Source organism: Elgaria multicarinata, chromosome 1 (genome assembly GCF_023053635.1).
Source record: "Elgaria multicarinata webbii isolate HBS135686 ecotype San Diego chromosome 1, rElgMul1.1.pri, whole genome shotgun sequence".
In the NCBI taxonomy this organism is placed as follows: domain Eukaryota; kingdom Metazoa; phylum Chordata; class Lepidosauria; order Squamata; family Anguidae; genus Elgaria; species Elgaria multicarinata.
Window position 1 is genome coordinate 67,305,555 of NC_086171.1, and position 23,841 is coordinate 67,329,395.

The window sequence follows — 23,841 nt, forward strand, 5'->3', positions numbered from 1 at the left end:
CACACCAGGACCATAATGACAGACGCATCTCTAAGGGGATGGGGAGCTCATTGCGGTCCTCTTCAAGCTCAAGGTCTATGGTCTCCATCCGAGAACCAATACCACATCAACAGACTAGAACTCTTGGCAGTATGGAAGGCTCTACTCGTCTTCGAACCGCACATCATCGGACACGGAATCCAAGTCCTCACGGACAACACTTCAGTCCTGTGGCATCTCAACAAACAGGGAGGCACACGTTCTCCACGACTAGTCAACGTAACGATACGAATACTTACCTGGGCCATACCGAGGAAAATACAAATTACTGCAGTACACATTGCAGGCATCTCCAACACCCTCGCAGATGCACTGAGCCGCTCCAACACGATGTCTCACAAGTGGGAACTTGCATACTCCATCCGTCGGAACATATTCCAGAAGTGGGGACAGCCCACAATAGATCTCTTTGCCTCTCCACAGAACACAGTTTGCAAGAAATTCTGTTCCAAAGGAGGACATCATGCATCACTAGGGGATGCCTTTTCCATCCACTGGTCAGGAGCACTTTTTTACCTATTTCCACCCTTTCCTCTACTCACAAGGGTGATAGCCAAAATCAACAAGGAACGAACGAATGCCATCATTATTGCACCATGGTGGCCTCGACAAGCATGGTTTCACACACTCCTTCGGTTAGCACAGGGGCGGTACACACACCTGCCCTTGCAGAACAACCTCATCTCACACAGTGCAGGCAAGGTTCACCATCCAGATCTAAAGACTCTGAAACTAACCGCATGGAGAGTACAACAAACATAAATACTACTCTCATTAACAACCAAATCCAAAGAATACTTCAAGCATCGAAACGACCATCCACTAGACGCTCATACACCTCCAAATGGAAATCTTTTCTCCGATACGCAACTGACAACGGATTCGACCCACGACACGGTCCAGTGACCGATGTACTTCAATTCCTGACAAGCTTCTTCAACAAAGGACTTAAACCTTCATCAGTTAAGGTCTACCTTGCAGACATATCGGACTCACGCCCAATAATCCAGGGATATACCTTGTTCTGTCATCCCCTTGTCAGAACGTTCCTAAGAGGTCTAAAGAACCTTGCACCACCTCACAGGATCCAGTCTCCTTTGTGGGACTTAAGGCTAGTTCTAAGGGTACTTATGTCAAAACCCTTTGAACCAATGGCAACTTGCTCACTCATACTCCTCTCATGGAAAGTCGCATTCCTCGTAGCCATCACTTCAGCTAGACAGGTTAGCGAACTCTCTGCACTAAGACTAGACCCACCTTACCTTATTTTTCACAAAGAATCGGTGTCTCTACGTCCAGACATCTCATTTCTTCCGAAGGTGGTATCGAATTTTCATGTCAATGAACCCATCTTGCTACCGTCTTTCTTTTCGAATCCGACTTCTCACCTGGAAAAACAACTACGTTTACTAGATGTACGGAGAGCCTTGGCATTCTACAAGGCACGAACCCAACCCTTTAGGAATACCCAGAAATTATTTGTTTGCTACGGGGAGCCTAAAAAAGGCTCACCAGTCTCTAGACAACGCATCGCTACTTGAATCCGTCAGACAATACAGCTGTCATATCAGATAGCCAAAAGGGATCCACCAATCCAGGTCAAGGCTCATTCCACCCGAGGAATAGCAACATCCACGGCATTCACCAAGGGCATTCCTCTTTTGGAATTATGTAGAGCAGCTACATGGTCATCGCATTCCACATTTATAAGACATTATAAATTCGATGTCCACGCCAGATCCAACGCACGCTTTGGAAGAGCTGTACTTTCGTCCGTCCTATTACGAGACACCTTACCCACCACCAGTAAGTGAGCTTGCTAATCGCCCCATTAAGTGTGATGCACAGAGACCACGAAGAAGAAATGCAAGTTACTTACCTGTAACTGTAGTTCTTTGAGTGGTCATCTGTGCATTCACACTACCCCCCCCCCCCCACCGTACCCGCTTCGGTGTCAGTAATCTGTCAATACCGAGGATGGGTTTCTCCCAAAGCCCGGGATCGAATGCGGTCTCGAGGAACTGAGGGAGTGGGCGGGAACATCGCATATATACCACATGACGGTGGGGGAGGAGTTCAATCCCAAAAAAGATTCTCAGCTATTAGAAGTCTGACGAAGGCCGGATCTACACTACTGCTTTAAAGCGCTTTATAACAGTTTTATAGCACTTTAAAGCAGTTAAAGTGCTTTATAACTGTTATAAAGCACTTTAAAGCAGTAGTGTAGATCCTGCCTTAGGCTCTGCGCAGGCGCAGAGCCCCATTAAGTGTGAATGCACAGATGACCACTCGAAGAACTACGGTTACAGATAAGCAACTTGCATGTCTAGCTAAGGCCTCAGTCTTCCATACTATTTTACTTCATTTCTATTTAAATTATAATAATTATTTCTAAATGTATTACACATGTAAATTAGCAAGTGCAATTATTTTTAATGCAGATTGGTATCCTCATTTGTTGATGCATTTCCTCTTTCTCGGCGATCCATAAGTGGCCACCCTAACGTCTAATAGTAGCATATGGAATAAACTTAGTAAAATACTGGATTGTGGATTGTTTAACACCAGCTGAACCAAGAACCCTTTTCCAAATGTACATTACAGAAATTAACTGAATTAACTGTGGTAACTACAGAGTGCTAAACAAGTCAATCCCCAGCAAAAACAACAAAGAATCTTGGGGCACCTTAGAGGCTGAAGCATGTATTCTGGCATATGCTTTCATGGACCTTTCAACATTTCATTTCACTCTAACCTGATTGCTACCAATCTGTACCCACCCACTCACCCACCCTGAAAATCCAGGTACATTTTCATGCATATTTTTCTACATGTATGCATCAATTATCTGTATCTTTGAAATGTACACATTTTTGCTCTTGTTGATTAAAGTGTGTTTGTGCACATTTTTCAAAAGTATGCATTTTTTCATGAACTTTCTCAAATGCACGCATGTAGTCAAATGCATTTTTTTGGTACGCAAATCACATTGCAACCATTTGAATATACGGACTTCTACCGCAGATTGTGTCAGATTCCGCGCAAACAGTACAATCTGACTAAAACTGAAATGAAATGAATTTCTCATACATCCCTAGTATATTCTGGATTATTTAGGATAAATCTGAAGGAACTCTTGTGAGTTCTAAGTGTGCATGGCATGCAGCCATATACCTTCTTGTCATGCACTCTTTATCATATGAGTCATGGTCTCTAGATGAGGTTTATGTGCATGAGGTTGGTGTTGAGTTGCATGAGGTTGGTGTACCACATCCACCCACCCACGGCTCCGTTCTATTTTATCTACTTCTCTGGTGTATCTTTGCTGATAGAACAGCTTAATTGGTGGTGTTCCACTAGCATATCCAGGCAGCTCCATTGTCATGGTGTATCTCACACTCCTCTAGCATACTGGGTTTTCTGCCAAATCCTATAGCACATCAACTGGTGTATGAGTTTAGGATTGCACTGTTACTCAGGCTGGATGTTTAAAACAATATTCTTTGGAAAGAAAATATGCATGTGGAACAGCATGTTCTTCATCGTGGTCTCTATGCATCACACATATGGGCTCTGCGCCTGCGCTGAGACCTAGATCGGAACCTCCAATAGCTAAGCGACACGCTTTTGGGCGGGAACCCCTCCCCCACGCCACTGCGCATGTACCGTGGGTTCCCGCCCTTACCTCAGTTTTTTTTCCGTCCGCCATCGTGCTAGACGCTAGTTTCTAACCTCCAGAAAAGAACTATTTCAATCTCTTCTACTAAAGTTTATATACTTACCTTTTCTTCTACTCTCTTTCAACTATTCTCTTTTTCTCCTATAAAAAAAAAAAAAAAAAAATATTAGTAGATATAGTACAAATTTTTCCAACGCTTCAACTGAGGCGAATGGCAGTGAAGGCCCCATTTCGTAAATGCGTGTCCTGTGGGGCTAAACTCCCGCCGACGGATGGGCATTCTTTGTGTGTACTCTGCTTAGGAGAAAGCCACAAAGTTCAATCGTGTCACCACTGTATGGCGTTCACAAAGCAGACGCGCAAAAATAGAGCAGACAGACTTCGCTCTATCTTGTGGGAGAAGGCGCTTCGAGCTACCGAGCCAAAGAAAGCCAAAATGGACAAACCACCTACAAAAACCTCCGATACCGAACTTGAAATATCCTCGTTCGTAGTGGGAGATGAGACCGTGGCGCACTATAGGGCTGAGATACCCCTCACGCCAGGACGGTCGCTAGCGAGCTCCGCGGCTAAAAAACTTTCAATAAAAGCCCGGACTCCTAGATCCTCCGAATTGGAGAAGAAGAAGAAGAAGAAGAAGAAAAGGCTGGAAAAGTCCTCACCGAGGCATTCTGGAAAATCAAAATCCAGCAGTACTGTGCCGACCTCGCTACCGACAGCGACGGCAACTTCTTCGGTACCGAACCAGCCATCGATACCGTCTATGGTATCGACACCCGCTAGGCGAAGACAACATGAGCCCCCGAGCCTCTCAGAGGGGGAAATCAGAGATTCGGCCTCAGCGGCCTCAACACGAGACCCGGCACGCCTCACAACAACAGATGAGGCGGCCGAAGTGCCTAGACCTGGAACCCCTAGACCTGCTCCAATTGAAGTGCAGCAGTCTCCTAGACCGGATTGGGATCGATCTTCCCAGGTTGCTTACTATAGACCTGAAAATAGGTACTATGACTGGGAAGGCTATCGGCCACACGACTACCTTCCCGAGGGAAGGAGGCTACAATACCCTCCGGAAGCATATTTTGCTTATCCGCCGCCTCCGACAAGGGTCTGTCGAATGCCGGTGGCTCCTCCGTTGTCTCACCATTCATCGCCAGCATCAACCCTTCGACATCGAGTCGACGCGTCTCCGCGTCGACCGGCACCACATCAAGAACAAGCGCTGCAGCCTATTCAACAGCAAATTGAGGCGCCCTCTTCACCAGACAATGACTATCCTTCGGATTCGGAATCGGCACTCTCTATCGCTCCATCAATCCCATCACCAGAAGACGCGGTCTACTCAACTGACCCAGCTTCGCCGTCGGATGACTCTGGGAGATTTGCTGAACACGTTCTAAGAATGGCTCAATCCCTAGGTTTAGATATTCAAAAACCAGAAGACCAGGTGCAAGACAAGATCTATGATGTCTTCCATACCGAAGATAATGCACCGGTAGCCATCCCATTGCCTCAAACGTTAATACAAACTGCCCAGCTAGCATGGAAGACTCCTACATCCAATCAGCCTAATTCTAGGAAATTAGAGTCTATGTACAGGATTCAAGACAAGGACGCGGGTTTTCTATTGCAACACCCAAAACCCAACTCCATAGTTGTGGAATCGGCACAAGGCCGATCACAAAGATCCCACTCGGCACCTACCGACAAAGAGGGCAGGAAGCTCGATTTAACTGGGAGGAAAATTTATTCTTCCTCATCACTTGGCATCAGGGCAGCCACTTATGAAGCAACAATGGCCCGGTACCAACTATTTCTTTGGCAGAAGATAGGGTCACTGTGTGATCATCTTCCAGAAGATAAAAGGGAATTAGCCAGGGTATTTCAATCTGAAGCTACTGCCATAGCCAGGCAGCAACTGTCCACAGCGAGACACCAGACGGATTGCCATTCCAAGGCTATGATGGGCGCCGTAGCCTTAAGAAGGCACGCTTGGCTCAGGTCTGCTAATTTGACAACGGAGACCAAAACCAGAATTGAAAGCCTACCCTTCGACGGGGAAGGACTTTTCAACTCCAAGACGGACGAGGCACTAGATACCATCTATAAGGCCCGTACGACAGCTAGAAGGATGGGTTTCAATGCACCATCCCAACAATACAAACCGCGTCGTTGGACAAAACCACCTGCCCAACAATACCAAAACAGGCCATTTTATCAACCCCATCCTAGGCAACAACAACAGCAGTTGCAGAAGAAGAGGCCCTTCCAGAGTCGATTCCAGGGGGATAAACGTCAACCTGACTTTAGCAAAAAACAGCGGGTTTGACTCCCGTGCCCCAAATCTACCACCATTTTTGAACCGCCTAGCACCCCATTTCCATCAATGGGAGTTAATAACAACCGACTCCTGGGTGCTCACTATCATCAAGCAGGGCTACGCCATCGAATTCGATGTCCTTCCTCCTCCTTCGGGACCGAAAGTAACAGCACCGTCCGCACCTCTTCTCCTCGAAGTCCAGACCCTCCTAGCGAAGGGAGCTATCTCTCCGGTGCCACCACATCAAATCAACCAGGGATTCTTCTCCCGCTACTTCACGGTCCCGAAGAAGGATGGCGGTCTTCGACCTATCATGGACCTAAGAAATCTAAACAACTACATCAGCCCCAAGAAATTCCGTATGACAACGGTTTCTTCGGTACTCCAACTCCTTCACGCAGGCCTTTGGTTCGCGGTGGTAGATTTGAGGGACGCTTATTTCCATATAGCGATCAGGGAGTCACATCAACCTTACCTGCGATTCGCCATTGGAACTCAACAATTCCAATTCTCCGTTCTCCCTTTCGGACTCTCGACGGCGCCCAGGGTCTTCACGAAGACGATGGCAGTCGTCTGCGCCCATCTAAGACAAAAACAAATTTTCATCTATCCATACCTGGACGACTGGCTGCTGGTAGCGGAGAACAAATCCACGCTACGAGACAATATATCTACGACCCTCAACTTATTGAACTCGTTAGGCCTCTGGGTCAACGAAGAGAAGTCCATTCTAACTCCTCAAAGGAAGATAGACTTTATAGGGGTGACCTTATCATCCCTGGATGGCAAAGCTTTCCTTCCTCTGGCCAGAGCAAAGACGCTTCACGACTCCATCGTCGATATCGAGAAGCGAACAAGACACTCAGCCTGGACGATTCAAAGGCTACTTGGCTTGATGGCAGCCACTACGGCCGTCATCACGTTTGCGAGGCTTCGCATGAGAGTTTTACAAGGATGGTTCCTTTTTTTTTTTTTTTTTTTAATTTTTATTCATTTTCAACACTATATAAACATAGATAAACATTTCCAAAATATAACTGAAACTAACACAATAAGAAAAAAAATACATCAAATATCTGCTGCATACATATTGAATAATTGTTGAGTACAAATATCAAAAACTATTACATATGCCTTATCACTCTACAACATCTTCATTCTTAACATAAATGTGCACCCCCCACCTCGGGATCATTCTTGAGTCCAAAATCTAATCATTTCTTCTGCTGGTGGTTTCCCACTTCCCTTAGTAAACACGAACACTAGGAACTGTTTCCAGATTCCTTCGAACTCATTTATTTTAGTTACGCCTTTTCTCCACTTAATATTACATGTCAGTTTATCATTAATGGCTATGTCCCATACTACTTTATACCATTCCTCAATAGAATATTCCCCTTGGATCTTCCAGTTCCTAGCTATCATCAATCGTGCTGCAACCAACAAACTCGATATCAGCTCTATAGTTCCTTTTCCACACTTTATATCTTCAAATAGTGACAGCAATGCTATTTTTGGTGTTTGTTCTATTTTCATTCCCACTATTTCTTCAATTTCTGAAAACACCATCTTCCATAATCTTTGTACATATTTGCATTGCCACCACATATGTAAATACGTTCCTTTTTCCCCACATCCTCTCCAACAATTTGCTGAATGTTGATCACTTATCTTATTCAATCTAACCGGGGTTAGGTACCACCTCCATAAAATTTTAAAATAATTCTCCTTTATTCTTACTGATAAACTTCTCAACACTCTTTGTTTCCATAGTCCCTCCCAGCTCTGTCGCCCTATTTGTATCTTCAAATCTGATTCCCAAATCATTTTCTCTGTATTCTCTCTAAACTCCTTCTCTAACAATATTTTATATATTTCACTCATTAATCCTTTTGAAACTATACTACTTCCTTTTCCTTTCTCCTTACTTACTACTAATTCTTCAAACCTCGTCATCTTTCTGCACATTCTATTATCTTTAATCCACTTTTTATTCCATTGCTCTAATTGACCATATTCTAGCCAAGATAGCTTCTTCTCCTTTAACAAATTTTCCATATCTTCTCTTGTTTTAATATCTCTTACCCAATCCTTTAATTTTATTTTATTTTTCTCTTTTAATATTTTACATAATCTACCCTTTAGATCCTCTGGGAAATTCTTTAACATTATTATCGGTGCTAAGGGAGAGTTGCTCGGAAGCAGCTTCCCTTTAAATTTACTCCAAATTTCCCATTGAGTCCTCAGGAGTGGATTATCTATACTTCCAACCCACTTTCTTCCTCCATCTTTAAAAAAAACATTCTCCAGATTCATCTCTACCTTACTTATAATTTTTTCTTCCATCCAATATAAATCTCCTACTCCCATAATTGCTTCTACAACATGTCTTAATCTATTTGCTACGTAGTATAATTTTATGTTTGGGAGACCCATTCCCCCCTTTTTTTGGCTTAGGTACCAATTATTTTTATTCACTCTTGCTCTCTTTTCTCCATTACAATATTTATTAATAATATTTTGCCAACTTTTTATCTCGGTTTCTGATATTTTTATAGGTAACATCCTAAATACAAAATTAATTTTAGCTAATATCTTCATTTTTATCAAAGCTATTCTCCCAAACCAAGATAAATTTAATCTTTTATATTTTTCCAATTTCTCTAGTACCTCCTTCTTTAACCTCGTTAAATTTTCCCTTTCTAAATTCTCTAGATTTTTTGTAATTTTAATTCCCAAATATTTAATCTCGTTCTTAACTTTCAATTCCATTCCCTTAACTTCCCAATCCTTTTCTTCCCTCTTAGTATAGTTAAACAACATCATCTCTGATTTAGACCAATTTATTTTTAACCCTGTAATTTCCTCAAATTCCCTCAACTGATATTTAATTCTTTCTAATTTTCTTAATGGATTCTTAATGGTCAATAAAGTATCATCCGCAAACATGTTTAGCTTTATTTCCCTTACCTCTCCAATTCCTTCTAATTCTTTATCCTCCCTTAGTGCCTTCGCCAAAACTTCCATAACCATTACAAAAAGGACCGGCGAGAGCGGACATCCTTGTCTTGTTCCTCTGGCTAGTCGTATCTTTTCAGTAAGTCCGTCATTTACCACCACTACCGCCGTATTTTGGGAATATAGCTGTTCTATTACATTTTTAAATTTATTTCCAAATCCCAATTTATCTATAATACTCTTTAGTGCCTGCCAGCTCACACAATCAAAAGCTTTAAAAATATCTAATGCCATAATACCTGCCTTAATATTTGCTTTTTTTATTACATTTATTATATTTAAAACTCTACCCACTAAATTATGCATATGTCTTCCTACCACAAACCCACATTGATCTGCTCCTATATATTCTGCCAAGAATTTATTTAATCGTTTGGCCATAATAGATGTAAAAATTTTAGCATCCTGATTTATTAAAGAAATAGGTCTATAAGAATCGGGATTAGTCAAATCTTTATCTGGTTTTGGGATCAGAATTATCACTGAATGTTCCCATGATTCAGGTATCTTCTCTCCTGATAATATCCTATTATAAAGTTCCATTAATTTTGGAACTAGACAATCTTTGAAGACCTTATAATATTCTGGACCCAAACCATCTGCTCCTGGTGATTTACCCACTTTTAACTTATCAATAACCTCTTCAACTTCTCTTTGAGTTATTACTGACTCCATTAACTCCTTATATTCTGATTTTATTTCCTTCTTTATAAACCTTCCAATATACTCCTCCACCTTTTCTTGTTGAATTTCTTTACCCTTGTACAATTCCTGATAAAATTCCTGAAAAATTTTTATTTTAGCTTTCATTGCATGACAATAATTCCCTCGGCTATCTTTCAACGTTTCTATCCCATTCCTCCCTTTTTCTTTTTGTGTGAGCTTGGCAAGCAACCTCGAGTTCTTATCACTATTTTCAAAATATTCCCTTTTCATATACATTAAATTCTTTTGAATCTCTTCTATATTTAAATTTTCTAATTGTTTCTTCTTAGCTTGTATTTCCACTAATTTATATTTATCTTTACTTCGCCAATATCTTTCCTCCAAGTTTTTAATTTCTATCTCTAACTTTTCCTGTTCTGCACGTTGTTGTCTTTTTAAACTACATGTTTCTCTAATACAGATTCCTCTTGCTACAGCCTTCATGGTGTCCCAAATGACTGACCCAGCTGTTCCTCCTTTTTCATTAATTTCCCATGACTCCGACAGTTCCTTCCGAATTTTATCTACTATTTTATTGTATTTCAATATCTTTGTGTTCAACTTCCATCTATATGCCTCTTTATAATCTTTCTTAACTGTAAATTCTAAACTTAACAAGGCATGATCAGTTACTTTTATTACCCCCATTTCCATTTTACAAATCCTCGTTGCAAAGTCTTTTGAAACAAATATATGATCTATCCTGGAGTATGTATGATGAACTGGGGAAAAATATGAGAATCCAGGCCTATTCCCGTTAAGTAAGCGCCACGAATCTAAATAATCATTTTCTTTTATTAATTTATTCAATATAGTCATATTGTTTCTCTTTTCAACATTAGTGGGATTTGACCTGTCTCTTTTATTATCCATAACCATATTAAAATCCCCCGCTAATATAACATACCCCTCCTTAAATTCTTCTATTTCTTTAAACAACTTTATAAAAAACTCTCTATGCCTCTCATTTGGGGCATAAACATTAATCAAAGTATAGACCTTTCCCTCAATTTTACCTTTTAACATAAGATATCTACCCTTATCATCCTTTTTTACCTCTTCTAATGTAAACCCACTTTTTTTTGAAATCAAAGTGGCCACTCCATTTTTTTTTGATGTCCCTAATGACTTTTCATAATAGGCTAGCCACTTTAATTTTATCATATTCGAATTCTCGGAGCCTTGGTGTGTCTCTTGGATCATTATAATATCTGATCCCTCTTTATTAAGCATTTGTTCTATTCTCTTCCTTTTCACGACTGCCCCTAAACCTTTAACATTGAGTGTTGATACCTTTATCTTTTTATCCATAATCACCCTTTTGAAATCTCTTCCGATCCCTTGTGCTCAGCAGTTCAAACTTGCTTACATAAAAACACAAACTCCATACATAAAACCCCCACCCTCCTACCCCAATCCCTCCTCCCCTACCTTCCCCCCCTCCCCACCCCCCCACTCTAATCCCCCCCCCATATCCCCGTGAGTCTAGTACTCCAGCCATCTACTTTAAAGGGGGAGGGGGGAGGCAGTGCTGTGCCTGGCCGGCAGATTTCTATATTAGCATTTTTATTTGCAATTATCTCCAAACATAATTAACAATTCTCTTACTCTCCAGATGTCCCAGCCTCATTCCCTCCCCCACCCACTCCAGCCCCATCTGCTTCCCCATCCAGACCCAGCCTCTTCAGCAAATCTTTACCTTGATCCAATGAGGTTACTCTGTGTTCCCTCCTCCCATATGTAAATCTTAAAAAAAACCGGGTAACCCCATGCATAAGGAATTTCATTCTTCATTAATGTTTCCATTATTAGTTTAAGACTACTTCTCCAATTTAATGTACGTTGAGAAAGATCATTGTAAATTTACACTGGTTTGCCTTTATATTATATCTGATTCTTAAATCTCAATTCTTTCATAATTTGCTCTTTTTTATAATAATTACCAAATTTCACCAAAATGTCTCTTGCCCCTTTGTGGTTTTGCCCCCCCACACGATGGACTCGATCCGGATCCAATCCGTCTATTGATATATCGGCATCAGCTCCTTGAACCAGTTCACGATGATTTCTCTAAGATCTTCTCCCTGCGACTCCTTTAGCTGCTTTATTCAAAAAGTAGATCTACTAGATTAATCTTCCGAGGCAATCGATCACAGTACCCATTCTTTAAATTGTATATTAGTTGATTTCTCAAAAGCCTCTTATTCCTTCTGGTCCAAGTCCGCTTTAGCCTCTATCTTTTTGATCTTATCCGAATTTTCCACCTTTTTTATCCGCTAAATACACAATTAATGTCTAAATTCACTCATATGCTGATCCATTTTTTTAAAAATATAACAATGTTATTTTCAGCTATAATGGGCCTGATCTCCATCAACGAGGGAGGGTTACTACCACTTTCTCCTCCTTCAGTCATATTTTTTCTTTATTTGGTATTGTATCCAAAGGGACTGGGTCTTTATCTTCCTCCTCTTGCTCAACTCCAGGGGCTGTCCTTTCCAGGAGGGAGAGGCATGCCGAATTATGATTTGAAAGTTCCTTTTTTTTTTTTATAATTTGAAGGTTTCTTATTTTTTTTTTCTTCTTTTTTTCTTTTTTCTTTTTTTTTTTTCTTTTTCTTTTTTTGTATATTAAGCTTTGCCCAACTTTTGATCTTTCTTTTAATGTTAGGCATGGGACTCTTCTGGGTAGGGCATAAATCTTAGAGTGTAACTCGCTTCCTTAGCAACTTATGCTGGCTTCTCTGTTATATATCAAACACTTTTTCTTTCTTCATGAGGGGGGGGAATATCCAGTTCACAACAGCATTCACTAGAGGGGATCAGTTTAATCATTCGCAGCCTCTCAGCTTCCCACATCTCCCTCACCGAATGCCGAATGCAGCTTCTTCCACCTTCTCTCCCCCCCTTCTCACCACGCCAATAAATCCAATCAACAACTTCCACCTTACAAAGCCAGCATTTCAATCTTTCCCATGTGAGATAAGAATGAAAGGTTATAACACAAATCAATGTCCAGCAAGCATAAATTCCTTCTTTTTAAACTGCGTCAGTGTTACTTTCGGTTTCGATCGTGTTGCCGTTTATACAGACATTGTATTAAATATCAATCATCTCACCTCCCTTCTTCAAATCTCTCAGCTTTTCCAGCTCCTGTGACTTTTATAATCATTTTCTGTCGTTTGCTCAAAGATTTATGCCCATTAGAAGAGAGATAATTGCTTTTTCCGGCAAACGCCGCTTAGAGCCTCAGAAGAAACCCGCCATTGCTCAGGCGGCCAGCTCCGCCCCCCCTACAAGGATGGTTCCTGAGGACGTTCGACCTTCGCCTCAACGCTCACAGAACCTTTCTCTCCATCCCGAAACAAGTACGGGCATCGCTGAAATGGTGGCGCTCGATGGGGAATTTGTTGGAAGGTGTCCCGTTTCAACGACCATCGCCTTCGGTAACGATCGCTACCGATGCCTCCATGGAAGGCTGGGGAGCCCATTGCAACAACCTTACTGCACAAGGGCGATGGCCCCCCTTCTTGAAGGAAGAGCATATCAACCACCTAGAACTCTTGGCAGTGGAGTATGCGATAAAGACTTTTGCCCAGATCATTGAGGGCAGAAATGTCCTGATAGCCACAGACAACACCACGGTAGTCTGTTATATCAACAGACAGGGTGGAACAAGGTCGTACCCGTTGACTCGATCTGCAACCAGAATATGGAATTGGTGTATAAAGAGGGATACTTACCTTGTGGCGGTTCATGTTGCAGGGAAGGACAATGTCATCGCAGACTCACTCAGCAGGTCCTTCCACACCGACCACGAGTGGGAGCTCGACGTCGATACCAGGGAACACCTCTTTCGATGCTGGGGGTATCCAGCCGTCGACGTCTTCGCCACCGAGGGAAACGCAGCCTGCTCCAGGTTCTGCAGCAGAGCTGGAAAAGGAGAAAATTCACTAGGAGACGCATTCACAAGAACGTGGAAAGGAAATCTCCTATACATCTTCCCTCCGTTCCCTCTCCTAACAAGGGTCCTAGCGAAGATCAGGATGGACAATTCGGACTGCATCCTAGTAACACCGTGGTGGCCAAGACAGGCCTGGTTTCCGCATGCTCTTCGTCTATCGAGACAAATTTACATCAGGCTCCCGTCGATACCGAACCTCTTGTCTCGACACCGGGGCAAGGTTCGGCATCCAGATTTATCCACACTGAAGATGACGGCGTGGAGGATAATCCCAACGCCTCTCTCGGTACCGTAAACTTAACAGTTGATCAAATACTGATGGCATCGAGGAAACCGTCGACGAGGAAATCTTACGCCAAGAAGTGGCAAAGATTCCTAATTTTTGCTTCAAAGAGCAATCAGCCAGCAATCTCATGTCCTATTTCTACAATACTAGAATATTTGCTGTCGCTTTACCGACAAGGTCTAAGACTGTCCTCGATCAGGGTTCACCTAGCTTCGATAGCAGCGTTCCATGACGGTGTCGAAGGGTATTCGCCCTTCTCACACCCCCTCTCGAAAACATTCTTGAAGGGGTTAAAGAATACGATACCGACCATCAAGAACGTCGTACCTTCATGGAGCTTATCGGTGGTCTTACAGTCACTGACTGCTAAACCCTTCGAGCCTATGGCTACAGCTGACCTTAGACTTTTATCATTTAAGACAGTTTTCCTGATAGCCATCACCTCTGCGAGACGTGCAAGCGAGCTTAGAGCTCTCAGAATTGACCCACCTTTTACAGTGTTTCATAGGGACAAGGTCGTTTTACGCACTGACCCTTCATTTCTACCTAAGGTGGTGTCGAACTTTCATGCCTCCCAGGACATTATTCTCCCAGCGTTCTTCCCGAGCCCGACGACGGCAATCGAGACTTCTCTCCATACGCTCGATGTAAGGAGAGCCCTAGCCTTCTACAAAGCTAGGACTGAAAGTTTTAGAAAAACTAAACAGTTATTTGTTTGTTATGGAAAGCCATCTAAGGGCTTGGCCGTCTCTTGCCAGAGACTATCAAGGTGGATTGTAGAGACAATTAATCTTGCCTACTCTCTATCAAAATTGGAACTGCAACAGTCAGTTAAGGCTCATTCCACTAGAGCTGTAGCAACATCTGTTGCATTCAGCAGGGGAGTCTCCCTGACAGATGTCTGCAAGGCTGCAACGTGGTCTACTCCATCCACGTTTGTCAGGCACTACAACGTGGACACTCGAGCCCGTCAGGACTGCACCTTCGGGAGAGCTGTGCTCTCGGAAGTCCTGAGATGACAGCTAACCTAAAGAGCTCTGAGGCTGGGACATGATGCACCAACCCACCTCCAAAGGTATGTCAGCTTGCTACTCGCCCATATGTGTGATGCATAGAGACCACGATGAAGAAATGCAGGTTGCTTACCTGTAACTGTAGTTCTTCGAGTGGTCATCTATGCATTCACACAACCCACCCACCAACCCCACTTGGTGGCATATGTCATTCTTTATTAGAGCACTGTATACATGTGTTTTGATACATCCGAAACTGATTAATTATAAACTGATTAATTATATTCATGTTTATGGGAGCACGATGTCAGACTCCTATGAACTGAGGTAAGGGCGGGAACCCACGGTACATGCGCAGTGGCGTGGGGGAGGGGTTCCCGCCCAAAAGCGTGTCGCTTAGCTATTGGAGGTTCCGATCTAGGTCTCAGCGCAGGCGCAGAGCCCATATGTGTGAATGCATAGATGACCACTCGAAGAACTACAGTTACAGGTAAGCAACCTGCATTTATCAAATTTTGCAAGCTTTTTTTTTTTTTTTTTTTTTTTTTAGCACTAATCAAAACTTAAAAATTCTGGGTAAGACAGTGGACAGAAATGAAATTCTCCTTATATTAGCCAAACAAGGAAGCCAGTTTTAGAAGATACTCAAGATACAGAACAAATATATAATTGTTTCCAAATTTCTACAGTTAATTGTGAGATCTGCAAAGCTCAAACTATTTTGCAATTAATCTTTCTTTCAAATTGTCAATAATACGAAGCAGCGGATATACAGAATTTGAGAATGAATATTATTTTGCAAAAGAGGATGGGAAGACTACTTGGAACTCTAGGTAAAGCCTGCTGTCTTTGCCATTGTGCTTATAAACAGCAATGGCTCTGCCCGTACTGTTGACATGTATCAAACATCCCTGCTGGGAAGGTATTTTCTGCGTTGTGTATTAACAGTTTCCTCTTCAAGCATCTCCAGAGAATACTCCTTAATGACATGAAATGTGTAGTGATTTCCTCAAGCCAAATTCTCCTTCTTTTACCATGTGGGTTTTTAATTAGTCTTTCCCTACCCCTTTCACACACACACACTTCTCATTTCCTTGTCAAGTAGATTTTTATTAGACTATACCCAGAGGTAATTCCAGCATTCTGCCAATTCCTATGTAGTATGGATATTTCAAGAAACAATGTTCAGTTGAATTCTCAAGGAATTTGCTCCTGGGCAGGAGATTTTGTACCCTTACCCTTCTCTGAGGGTGCCTTTAGCCAAGAACAGATTTATAGCAAAGCTGGGCTCCTTGGAAGCCCAGTTTATAGACGAGTGTCTTAAGGATATATGTAAAAATGATGGTCTGTGGGGACATAGGAAGGGATCACTAGTAGAGTGGGCATTCCAAATGGGGCCAAGGCAAGCTAGTGCAATCTGAATGCCATTGCATGTTGTTTGGATATCTGCATAGAGCTAGTAGCTATTTCCTTCATAGCGAGCGCTAATATTTGTCATGTGGAATACTTTCACGAAAAAGCAAAACATTTCCCTGACTTGCCAGACAAAAGATCTTTCCATGTGATCTTGAAATAAATTGCCACATGAATGTAACATGGCAAAAGTATCTTGTTGTAACTCCTCCACATTGAAAAATAATGTGCAAAACCCACTCCTTAAGCATGCCTTCCCTATCTGGCAGTCGTTGGAGTTCCTCCAACCCTATGGAACATCACTTCTAAGCACAATCTAAAACAGGCCCACACTGGTTTTGACCCACCAAGCCAAAACACAGACCAGTAGCCTTATAACGTAGTCTGCCAAGTTCTTAACAATCCATCTTTTTTGTAGTTCCAGGCAGACATCAAAAACAGTTGATTTGTCAAGTACCTGACAGGCTGGCTGGGGAGATGCATTATTAGTTTAGAAGATCGAAAATTGTGCAGGCCTAGTCTCAGGGCTCTTGCAGGCATTACATTTTTTGACATGGCCTTTATGACCTATTTATTGTATGCAGAGATTCCTTCTGAATGCCTCGATGTTCATTTCTGTGCATTTTTATCTCTCGGGGCACTACTCAGGCATTTAGGAAGAAACCCAAGTGTTATTTCAGGAATGATGCTGATGTGAAATTGTCATGCCCCAAACAATTAAAAAATGTCACTGGGCATGCCTTTTAAGAAACTAGTCTTAAGATCTGTAACAATAAAAATAGCACATGAAGCTGACCAAAGACAAATTCATACATTACAAAATCAGCTCATGTCTTCTACCTCTTCCCATCTCTGTTAATGTTATAATGTTTGTATTAAGGGCACTTTAAATACAATGTTGAAATATGATGGCTTGGATCCATGCTTAATCATAGTTAGAACAAGTCCATTGAAATCAATGGGACTTAAGTTAGTCTTGATTTAATTTAGTCTTGTTGATTTCAATGAGCATACTCTAAGTATGGCCATTTCTGGATCCAACCCAAATGTGACTGCAGGCAATAGATGTTAGCTAACTTTGGGTGATTTTTTGGCACCTGGAGATATCCATTTGTAACATAATCTATTCATTTTTAGAGCATAACCTTGAATAATTCAAAGCAGCATTTGTGCCTTAGAACTATCTCCTTCTTGGCTTAGCTTGCTACCTTCTCCATCTGCTCATTTGTTTTTCCTGCTTTCAATTCTTCTGCTGCTGCTCACTTGTAAAATCATTCTTCCTTCTTGATTATTGTTTCTGCCGGTTATTTGAAGCAGTAGCCTTGAAAAAGAAGCCAGTGGGTATTATCTTAGGCCAAACATCATGCACACAAGCATGGGAAAGCATATCCAAGTAGACCTGACTATTTTAACCCGTGGCATTTTTCTATATATCTGAGACTGCATGAAAATTCCAGCATGCAATCCAGCATGGATTCAAGCATGCAAATGAGCTAGTGTTGCTGTCACAATAACTGCTGTGGCCTGAGAGAAACCATGGCAACAACAATGGCTTGCTTGCTAGGTAGGTAGTTGGGTCAATGTGAGGGAGTAAAACAGTGCCATGTTAAGGAGGTTGATCTCCAGAGTTAGTGTGGGCGGATCAGGCAATAGGAGAAGGGATGATCTCTGAAAACAAAGTAGGCGGGGTGGAATTGTGGTTTCGGTGGACCAGGCTAGAGCGAGTGAAGAGGAGGACGCTAATGGCAACCTAGCCACGAGAGGCAGTTGTCAAGGTAGGTAGAATCAACATGGGTTTGGGGGGCAGGGGAGGTGTTATGAGAAGAGAGATGAGATATACTATGCGAGTACCATTGGCTGAGCAATATTTGAGGCTATTTGTTTCTTTCGAACTTTCATAGAGACCTTATTGGCAATGGCCACTTCTCTGTTACGAATACGATATTCTTATACTGAAATCTTATACCATTATGCTTTGCTTGGCAGTATGCTATGCTCAAAGCTGGCTGAGTAAAATAAATTTATGCCACCTGGAAAACAATCCCCATGTGCAAAGAATTAGGGAAAATATCTAAGCAACCTTTGAGGCAGCTAGACCCCCATCCCACCCTCTTCCTTCTCCTTTACGTTCAAAATCTTTCAATAAATTACGTCTTGACTCACAGGCAGCTTATTATCTGTGAATAACATTTAATCAGTCTATCTAGTTTACGTGTTCTTTTCCTATATCGTCAATTTCAAAGAAAATTCTGTGACTTTTATTTTAAGTAACAGAACTTTTTGTTCCAATGGAATGAAAATGACCAAATTAAATAAAATACTACCACTCCATTTTTATGCTCCTGGTTATAACACTGCCTCAGTAACCTTTTCTGGCTTCAAATAATGTCATTTTGAAGTAGGGGGAAAACGTTCCTTCAGAATTACTGTTGGTATGCTATTGGGAATGGCCTTGATAGATTGTGACATCAGAGGACTTGGCTTTCCTTTGCTTTATGGTAGATCCGTGCCAGCCTATGTATTATGCTTGACCAGGATTCAAGACACCTTCTGTTTTGTCTGGTGCCTAGGGCTGCAAAAACAAGGTGGCTACTTTGACAGGCCAAAACATGTGACTAACGGGCTGCATTTAGCTTGGTGGGTCACAGGATGCACAGGCGTGCTTTACTCTCGCTCTTGCCAAGAGGAAGAGCATGAAATGGGTAGAGCCATTTCTTTGAGGGCCATTTACAACACAACTAAGGTTTCGGATCTAAAAATGCTGCAAAAGGTGTATGGTACATTTAACGACTCTACAGAGAGGATTTAAGTTCATCGTTGAAAAATTATGTGCAAGCCACCAGTTAGGCGCTATCATTGCGAATGTTCCCTTTGTTACATACATGGTTCTGTGAATTTCAATTATCCCAAGTTCTCTTGAAGATAGGCAGAGTAAGCAGGTAGAACCGAGGCGGGAGGCTGGCGTCACAGAAGGCTGGGACAATGCCAATTGTCTGCCAGGGCTGGCATCAGGGATCAGCATCCATGCTGACCCCCACAGAGCCTTTGGCTGTGCCCTTTCATTTCCTCCTTGCTGTGGCTGCCTGTTCACCTGTTCGCTTCAAGCTGCAACAAAACCGCCAAGTGTGCAAGTGGTAACATGAACAAGGAGGAGAATAAGAAGAAGCCTCAACCTGCCTGGTCCTCTCCTTCTTGGTGATGGTACAGATTAGATCGAGAGGGGAGAAGGCAAGTGAATGGACAGTGCTAAGAGCAGCAAGGAGGTGGAACTACTAAGGAATGGGGCTTGCTGAGGGCATATTTGCCCAAACCCTTCTCCCCCTCCCCCCAAAAGCCCTGAAGCCAACACTGTAGTCTGCTAAACTGGTATACTCTCAGTATGCTTTTACATTATTGCAATCCCAGTACATGCTTTTGCTGAGAGTGCAGGTTTAGGTTTTGATCCATGTGGCATGGATCATTCCACACTTCATATAATGAATCAGAATTTGACATGGATACAGCATTGCTGTCTTTTCATGCTTAAAGCAAGGCTCTGGTGGAGTGGCCAAATGAAATATGGGCAGTGGTGTAGGGCATTAGTTAGTTGTGGGTCATCATGTCCACAGCCATTCTGCTTTCTCTCCAGGCACTCCTCTACCTCAGAAATTAAAATTCTGCTACAAAAAGAACAAGCTGGTGTTACGTGAACTGCTAGCTGACTATTCTTAAGAAACCTGTAGCATCTTAATAGGATTTTTTCCCTCTTAGATAAATGGATTCGAGTAAAGTAGGAAAAAGAGAACTGAAGGAAATAAGACTACCTTTTCATAAAGAAAGGAGCAAAAGGGTCTGAAGCCATAAATCTGTAAAATTAGAAGTACCTGGGATAGCTAAAAGAATTGGGCAAAATTCCTTTTGTGAACCACACACTTAAGAAGATCTATACTCTGCAAAGAAAAAATTACTTGCATTTCCCAGATGCCAATTGTGATGAGTGAATGTTGTTTTATTTGCTTTCCTGAAGTCATAGCTTTCAAGAGCTAGAAATGTGAAGGATTTATTGAGTACCATTAGAAAACACACACACACGCACACACACACACACTATTAAAATAGTTCCAACACAGAGTATCAAATGTTCTTTGTATGATTTTTACTGAATTAGTTTTTCCTTTGGGCTTGGCATTCCATGTGCATAATAATAATATCTCTCTACAGGAAAATTATCATGGTGGTTTAACATCCTCAGGAATCACTGTATTTGTTTTACTTATGTTTGGGTTACCAGAAATTGATTTATATACGCGGCAATTTAAGTGTGTGCTTATTCTATACATTTTACATTTTTAAAGATGATTTCTATCTTACATCTGGGTGGGATAGGAGGCAATTTTAAAAACAAAACAGTAAATTCAATAGAACAAAATTCTCACTTCTGACTATGTCAGAACAATTCTTCTGGTAATGTTTAGACTAAGTATGGTGTACACAAACACACAGTAGGTAATCTCATAAACTGTCCTAGGCTTGTACCATTTTACACTCTGGATGGTGGATTTGATGTCTGAATGTCTCCAAGCCACCCACCCCCATACATAAAATACTAGCATATCATAGATTGTACATGTGTTTATATAAAATGAGCAGGGCCGACCCTAACATTAGAGTGAAGCAGTCACCTCAGGCAGCAGATGCTGGGAGGTGGCAGCAAGGCATTGGAAGAGAGAGCTGTAGGCCAGGCAGCCTGCTCTGCAACCCCTAACTTACCCTGCAGCCTTCAGGGTCAGTGGAGAATACTGTCCCATTATCAGTGTTGAAGAAAGATCCATCTGCCAGTCCTGTTGTCTTTTGTACATGGAATGGGGAGGGGGCATCTGCCTCAGGGAGCAAAAGGGCTTGGGCCACCACCAAAAATTAGTAGCATTTCCCTGCCCCAGCTCAGCTGCTATGTTGACTATGGCAGAGTGTGATAAGCCCTCCTCAACAGAGGGATGCCTCTTTTTGAGGTTGGCTAGATCAGAGTATGATGTACCTCAGTGCCATTCTGCCAATGGTTTGCACTTTCAGGTTTTAAATAAGAATCTATTTGGACAGGATAATCATCCGAGGATTAGTAAGCAAAACATTGGTGACCTTCCCAACTTTTCTTTTTTGCTGGTACCGTCTGATGCTATCAAAATAACTGAGATGTCTGGAACCAGAAAGTTGGTGTTTTGAAAGCAACAATAAACTTCTTCGTGTTTTTTGCTTTTGCAAGATTGAACACTGAGCAGCTAAGGCTGTGAGAATTTTTTTTTTTAAAAAAAGACTGATACCTCAAGGCCATTGCCTGTTTTCATCCCCTTGTTTGTGCGGCGCTGTTTCGGCAGCATTGTTTTATTTTTGCTCGTGCTTAATAGCATTTGATGACAACTACAAGTGCCCCTTAGGATTGATACTGTTGTGTTCAATTACAGACTGAAGGTGTGATGATCAGAAATCCTGTTCAGTCACAGCTGCAGTCAGAATGAATGGAAATTGAAGGTGCCACGCACCCTTGGAAATGAGACCCTTGACACTGCTCATTCCTTTTAATGACTCAGACCTGACTTGTAGGTTGAAGCCAACGACTTTCATAACTTCCCTTGAGCATCCAGCCACGGAGAATAATGAAATCTTATTGGACCCAGACTATTAAATTAACTCTCACCCTAACCACATCACTGAGAGAAACTGATTGGATTTTAATCTTTCTGACTTTACAATTAAAATGCATATTTAAAAAGGAGCTTCAGGCTTTGGCATCATAATTAAAACATTGCATCTTGACAAAGGTCTGGGACCTCTGTTCTTTGGGACATCCTGGAGGTTAAAAGCACAGCATGCTGTACCAAGAGCCACGGCTGAGGTAAAATTTGCAGAAATCTTTGCATCTCTAGGTGCCATGAATTTTGAGGAGCCTAAAATGAACTTTGGTATGTTGAATTGTGAGCTTGGGTTTCACACTGCGGGGATCTTCTAAACATGATATTTTTAAAAATGCCTCAAAGAGTTGAAGAGTGGACATATGCTTTTAGCTGTCATTTGATAAAGTTGCTTTGTTGTTACTTTAACTACTGCTGTCAGCTGGATGCAGAGACCAGAGTAATGACCACAGTGGGGACCTTGTACTTTACTATGTATACTTATAATGGCTGACAAAAATTCTCAGAGTCTAATGTGATGACAGACAAATGCCCTATTATTCCTCTCTCTTAAACAAAGTGTCAAGAAATGCAACTCTCTTCTTTCTTTTATCATCTCTGGATGTGTCTCTGAGGGGACTTCGGTTTCTTTGTCTCCTGTTCATAGAGCATTTCTTTCTGCATTTTTAAAATATAACTAGATCGTGATGTCTTTTGTTAAATTTAAAAGTTAAAGAGTAAAAACTTTTGAATTTAACAAAGACATCACTATCTATTTTTTCTACAAGCCGAGCTCAACTGTATTCTATGCACCATTTCTACACCTGTTTCACATTTCAAAAACTCTCTAAAGAGTTCTTCAAAATTTCCTACCAAATTCTCCCCTTCCATTTCCTATGGAATTCCTCTCAGTTTCATGTTACACTTTCTTATTTATTTATTTATTTATTTATTGCACTTATATGCCGCTCCCATAGCCAGGGCTCTCTGGGCGGTTTACAGAAATTCTAAAATTGAGGTAAAAACAAGTATACAAAATTTAAAACTCTAAAACACAGAACAAACACACATAAAGCATTAAAAACCGATTAAAAACTAAACATGTGGGTAATTAGGATGTGCCGCCATATGCCTGGGCAAAGAGGAAAGTCTTAACCTGGCGCCGGAAAGATAGCAGCGTTGATGCCAGGCGAGCCTCATCAGGGAGATCATTCCACAGTCTGGGGGCCACCACTGAAAAGGCCCTATCCCTCGTTGCCACACTCCGAGCCTCTCTCGGAGTAGGCACCCAGAGGACCTTAGATGTTGAACGTAGTGACCGGGTATATTCACGTCGGGAGAGGCGTTCCGTCAGGTATTGTGGTCCCAAGCCGTGTAAGGCTTTATAGGTCAAAACCAGCACCTTGAATTGGGCTCGGAAACATACAGGCAGCCAGTGCAAGCGGACCAGAGCAGGTGTTATATGGTCAAACCTTCTGGTTCCTGAAATCAATCTGGTCGCTGCATTTTGCACGAGCTGCAGCTTCCGAATCGTCTTCAAAGGCAGCCCTACGTAGAGCGCATTGCAGTAATCTAACTTGGAGGTTACCAGAGCATGGACAACTGAAGCCAGGTTATCCCTGTCTAGATAGGGGCGTAGCTGGGCCACCAACCGGAGTTTGTAGAAGGCACTCCGTGCCACTGAGGTCACCTGAGCCTCCAGTGACAATGATGGGTCTAAAAGAACCCCCAAGCTTATCTGTGTATCTAACTCTTCCTGA

At 42.0% G+C, this 23,841-nt stretch overlaps 1 protein-coding gene across 2 annotated transcripts in view; it reads left to right on the plus strand.

Annotated features, from left to right (window-relative positions):
• ELMO1 (engulfment and cell motility 1) overlaps positions 1 to 23,841 on the plus strand; it is a 361,047-nt gene that overhangs the window by 232,801 nt on the left and 104,405 nt on the right. The gene's annotated exons all lie outside the window — the stretch shown is intronic.